Here is a 6075-nt window from a genome sequence, read left to right as displayed (position 1 = left end):
TTTTGTGCCCTGCAGACAAAAGACTAATGATGTTATTTATGTGCGGCTCATTACAAAAGGCCAAGTCTCTCTCAGATATAGTCTTTTTCCTCTAGCCACTAAAGCCTTCATACAATTTCACACAGTCCTGATGCTCACGCTACAATGAATACACATTTAAAAAGTTGAATGGATCGGTTTGGTGCAGAGGATGAGGGAGGTGTTTTGATAGGTGCACTGCGGTGTGTAGGAAAAGAAATAAAAAAGGTTTGGTGTAGCTGTGAAAAGAGTTTGACACCAGAATATTGAAGAAGAAGTAGCATAATAGACACATTTAGGTCCTCTTACTTGCCTTTACAGGATCTCGTTCATATTTTCACAGACTTCCTCAACAGATAAAAGCAGCCACAGATGTGCGTGACCAATTTACGACACCCTCTCAACAAATAAGGTAAGCTCAACAAAAGCATCATATAAAACATGGCACTGTATGGTGTTGCATCATATATACTGTATCCAGCAGAAGTGTGTGTAGTGTACACATCATGTACTGAGTCAATGCACCAAACATTTAAAAGTATGTTTTCCAGTAAAGGCAGTCAGAAGCCACTACTGTACATCACTCTGGCACTAGAAAAATAAAGAAATCAAAGCCAGCTGGAATGAAACGCACATAAATGACCAATTTGCTGTTCTCTGGTGCAGGGGCGGTTCTAGGGGGGGGGGGGGGGGGGGCAGGGGGGGCCAGTGCCCCCTAACACTGACTTCTGACCCCCCTGTGGCCCCCCTAACAATGAAACGGTTTTTTTTGTTTTTTTAAATGTATATTTTCTTTTGGTTTGCCAAAAACCGCAGGATTTTGTTGCTGTAATGTGAGATTGTGCAGACACCCTTATGTAAAGTAGAGATGTAACTGTTCATTGCCTTTATTTTTATATCAATATGGTGTTAGTGCAAACATTGCACTATAACTTAAGCTGAAGCTAACAGTAATAACTATAAGATCTATCTGAAATAAATAAGTGTACTGAAACAAATACCAATAACTGTATTGCATTGTTTTCTTATGCACAATTACTTCATACTGTCTAGTTCTCTTTTTCGTCCTGCATTTATTGTGCCCCCCTCAGAAAATAACTGGCCCCCCCCAGTCAAATTGGTCTAGAACCGCCACTGCTCTGGTGCAGATACACCTGCATGTCACGTAGTTACAGTATAAAAAGCGCCTGCATGAATAATATTTTGTACAGATGCTGGATGTCTCGGGTTGACTGAGTTGCTGACTCAGAAGATGAAGATGAAGAGAGAGATGCCTGCTGCCTCCAGAATGCACAGATTAGACTCTCTGTTGCTCCTCTCTGTCCGGTTTACTCTTCACACCTGAACAGGCAAACAAATAAACCTGCAGTGCTACCCCAGAATGCTCAACACTCAGGATTAATATTTAATTTTCCCCTCCAGCTAACTGAAGAGCTTATGCAAGGAGTAAAAATCTCCAGGTCTCCAGAGATATGTTACTGTGTATGTGTGTGCCCAGCTTGTACTGTACTATCCACACCAACCTGGTAAAGTAGACTCTGCAATAGTTGGCAGTTTGAGAAAGAAAAAAAAAGAGGATGGGATATTTCTCCCGCCATCTGTTTACTTGCTTCAGATCATTAGTAAAATATTAGTAACAATGCCAGCAGCGCATTAATTGAAGGTGTCAAACTTCCTTCTTTGGCTCACTGTCACCTCTATCCAACACTAACCCACCTCAGCAGAATCAGCCCCACTTATACAATACATGGGATATCCCAGCACTGTGCAAACACTGTGAAAGGACATACTGTGTTCCCATTGTCCTTGTATCCTTTGTGTCATATCAACAAAAACAGATAATTTAAAGTGACATTCAGGGTAATATCAGTGTTTTCAAAATGATATAGTTACATTTATTAAAGACTTAAAGGGGCCCAATTATGCTTTTTTTTTATAGTGTTCCCTTTCTGAACATTAAGGCATGTAAACATGTGGCAGTAGAGGCACAAAATACAAATATGCAACCTGCACATTAGCATAATAGGGCCTCTTTAAACTTGGAGATAAAAGGAGAACTTAGGAGAGATGAGGCATAAAAAGCTATTTCAATAACATATACTCCAAAAAATAACAATACATTGACATGAATTGTCTGTATTCAAACAGCTATATTTGGCAAAGGTACTTATGAGTCAGTTACTTTAAAGACATCATTATTAAACTACCTAAATAAGTGCGGCTTGGTACTTCCCACTTGTCACACTGTGTTACAGTGACAACAATAAAGAAGTGACATAAAGATAGCAACTTTGACTCTAAAGTAATTGGCTGCAGCAATGTTTATTTAATGTTTGTGACCCAAAGCCAGGCATAAGATGATTTCTAGTGAATTGTGCTTTATAAATACTATAATTTGAACATTGAAGATTGTGTAACACACTTTTAAAAAATCTATTTGCTGATGGAAGATAAGGGGATATTATTGAAGACGTTATACTGTACAGTGAATAAATGGATTCATGCGGTTGAAGTTGATAATCATCACTCCAGTGAAATCAATTAGTTACTCAGCTCTGTAGACTGTATACAAACCTCTCACAGCGTAGGGAAAATCCTTCTACAGTGTATTCGTTAAGTGGAACAGGCTGTGAGTAGCTTTCAAATCCAACACATTATGCATTGGAAAAAGGATTCCCACAATTATAGAAACATTGTTAATTGATTGATTGATTGATTGATTGATTGATTGATTGTGTAAACCGTGTCGTGGTTTTGAATCTTAATCAAATCAAATCAAATCAAGTTTTATTTATATAGCACATTTATAAACGATTTTTGGTCGAGCCAAAGTGCTGTACATATAATAAAAATAGCCTACAGTAGAGACACTTTACAGCAAATGATGGTGATGATTATGATGATTCAACTTATTGTCATTACGTAGTACAGGTACTATGTAACTAAATAGTTTCTCTGCATTTGACCCATCCTAGTGTTAGGAGCAGTGGGCTGCCATTATGTACGGCGCTCGGTGCCTTGCTCAGGGACACCTCGGTAGCACTTGGTCTTTCCGGGACTTGAACTGGTGACCTTCCAGTTGCCAAGCCAAGTCCCTATCGACTTCATCACCACCGCCCATGAATACAACAATCACTGCATTGAACCAGCGAATAAACCGCATGAATCATTGCAGCAATAATGGAGTTTGTAGCTGACATGAGCAGCGCTGAGTCAATTGTTGTGCAACACTCACACACAGTTCATTGTTAACACCCTTGACATCTAGTCATTAGTGATTTGCATACGCAAGGACGTGACACATGCTTGGCATTTATATCAAACAACACATGTACATCCCACTGACTGCTCCCTTTGACATCTGCCCACATTAAAACACTCCCACAAAGACAATCCCTCGCCGTCTCCCGGCAGCTAAAACCACGGTTCACACACGTTATTATCTCTGCTGCAGATCATTTCCCTTCGTCCTGCAGGAGGCAAAGGAGGCCATGTATGTTTGACCGAGCCAGGGAGTGTAAAGCAGTGGCTAAATCTCTGTAAGCAGGCCCTGGCACAGATCCCCAATTGCCTGCCTGCTGTGTGGGCAGCGGGCCTGAGGGGGACTAATCCCTTGGCATGGGCTCGGGTCACACATGTCGATGTGTACGTCTGTGCGTCTGCAGAAGATCCAAGCTGCAGGATGAAGACCTGGCGAGGGATTCAAAAAGCCCACCCCTTCTTAAAGCAGCCCACACAGAGTCTCGCATGCTCCTCGGAGATGATGGGTAATGTTTTTGGAGGTGTGCCACAGACAGGGACAGCCCTGCTCTTACATAACCTCGGTCTGCGGGAGATTGCGTTGGAGTGTGTGGCCTTTGACCCCTACATGCTGCTCGGTTTTTTCTTAAGTGGACAGAAGATGTGTGGTTGTAAAAAGTTGACTTGCTGTTTCAGCCTCTTCAAGCTGCAGATGGCTAAGAGGGCGTGGCACCTCTCCTGTCAGTCATCTTGGCAATTAAGGTGAGCTGGAGGGTGGCTCAGGGGTAAACAGGTATCAGCCAATTAGAGGGTATGAGGATCGATCCCCAAACTCTGCAGATGACATGTTGAAGTTTCCTGGGGCAAGATAGGCATCTCTACGGTATTCAAGTGTAGGCAATAGGATAATATAGTAGCTTTTTCCCTGCAGCTTTACAAGTCCCACTGTGATTTCAAGACAGCACTGTTGTCTGTAAAACACTCGACACACATTGAAATAAGCTAAAAAAAATGTAGCTTAATAGAAGAGGCAACAATATCATAAAAGTAATTTTTTTCATAGCCTTTTAAAGACAACCCCACTATGATTGGTTGTCTGCTTAAGATAATAACATCTCATCCAATTATTAAAAGGCCATGTGACGAAAATCGTTTGAAACATTTTCTGTTAATACGCTGATGTAATCTGAGCTCACATGTTTCTTATAAACACTGAACGTATCGTGTCAATCAACCTAAGATGGGCCTCTTTCCAAGAATCAAAGAATTGCCTCTTTCAAGTATTGACATCAAATTTCAATATGATTTACTGAGTGTAACAAGCGCATTGCCAAAGCGTCAAGTTACAAGATTAATTATTACAGTTCATAAAATCAGTGAAAAGCTACAAAACAAAATAATGAAATGACATTTGATTAAAGCACAGACATGTGACAACATTACCCATTGAAGCTTGTTTTACTGCGACTGATGAAAATTAGATGAAAAGATTTCATTTACTCTCAAAATTAGAGTCCGCCCACTAAGTAAAGCCACTAAACCTATTATACTATAAACACAGCAGTCTAGCACATGACTCCCCGTAATACCACAAGTTGTAATTTGTACACATGGGCTTTGTACAGAATCAACATATAAGCTTTCCAACTGCTGGTCGGATTCTGTTAACTTCAAACTGAGCCAGGATAGCTGTTTCCAGTCGTGCTAAACTAAGCTAACTTATAAAAACATTGCAGTGTAAATCTTATTTGGTCACTTTTTGTAGGTTTCGAAGAAAGCAAGCTTATATTTCCCAAAATGTGGAACTATTTCATTTAAGTTCTTGGAAGTGGAAACATCCTCTGCTTTTAATTGAATGTGGCTACACTATTAAAATTTCACTAATGGGAAGAGACTTAATTATTTTCTGGGGGCAGACTATAAATACAGCTGGATACTAACAGGAGATGTGCAGCATGGCTTTTATTACCAACACTGATGCAACATTTAAAATACTCTGAATCATTCTCTTATGGGAGGAAACAGTACAACAAAAAATAAATATGGATAAAAGAGATAATATATCGGGAGTATCAAGTCTGTTTGTGGTGAATTTTCCCTTACATCAACATTATTTGACGGTTTCATAATAACTTATATCAAAGTATAACGTCTCTTCTATAATCATACTTTCATTTTGGAGGAATGAAACTGTCCAATTATTTATTGTATCAAAAAGTGACAGCTCCAGGTGAAAGGTAACACCAATAGGTGAGCAATGACACCTTGATTTGAACTGAAGCACCCATTGTCTTGTTGGGTGTCATTTTTCAGAGATGCCAACTATTGATCACAAACCAGAGGTGTAGTGGAGGATTAAAACAGTCCAACCTTTACATCTCAAGCTGACATATCTTTGGGAAAATTCATGACATAAAAGGAAAGTTGGACTCTTGAGTGCTTTTCTGAATATACAGCAGAATTGATCCCCCCCCCCCCTTTAGAATGGTAATTATTTACCTTATAGTGACCACTGACATATTTTACCCACATTAAATCTACAGCTGTCAAACTGACTTAAAGCTCCTCATTACATTATTCATATCTATGTGCAGGTCCAATAGTTGTTTGGAGGCAAACTATTACAATCTTGGCAAAAAAAAGCTCAAGGCAGAGACAAATTATTTCAAGGTTATAGATTTCAAAGGGAGGGGAAGGGGGGGAGGTACTAATGCCCGTGAGCTTGAAGATCTATAACCTCAATTATCCAGCAAGATATCAAAATGAGGATAGCAGGTGACTTGGAGGCCAGTTATTAAAGGGGTCTGTGTTTGGGAT

The sequence above is a fragment of the Pseudochaenichthys georgianus genome, chromosome 24 (genome assembly GCF_902827115.2).
Source record: "Pseudochaenichthys georgianus chromosome 24, fPseGeo1.2, whole genome shotgun sequence".
NCBI classification, from domain to species: domain Eukaryota; kingdom Metazoa; phylum Chordata; class Actinopteri; order Perciformes; family Channichthyidae; genus Pseudochaenichthys; species Pseudochaenichthys georgianus.
Note: the sequence above shows the minus strand (reverse complement) of the source record.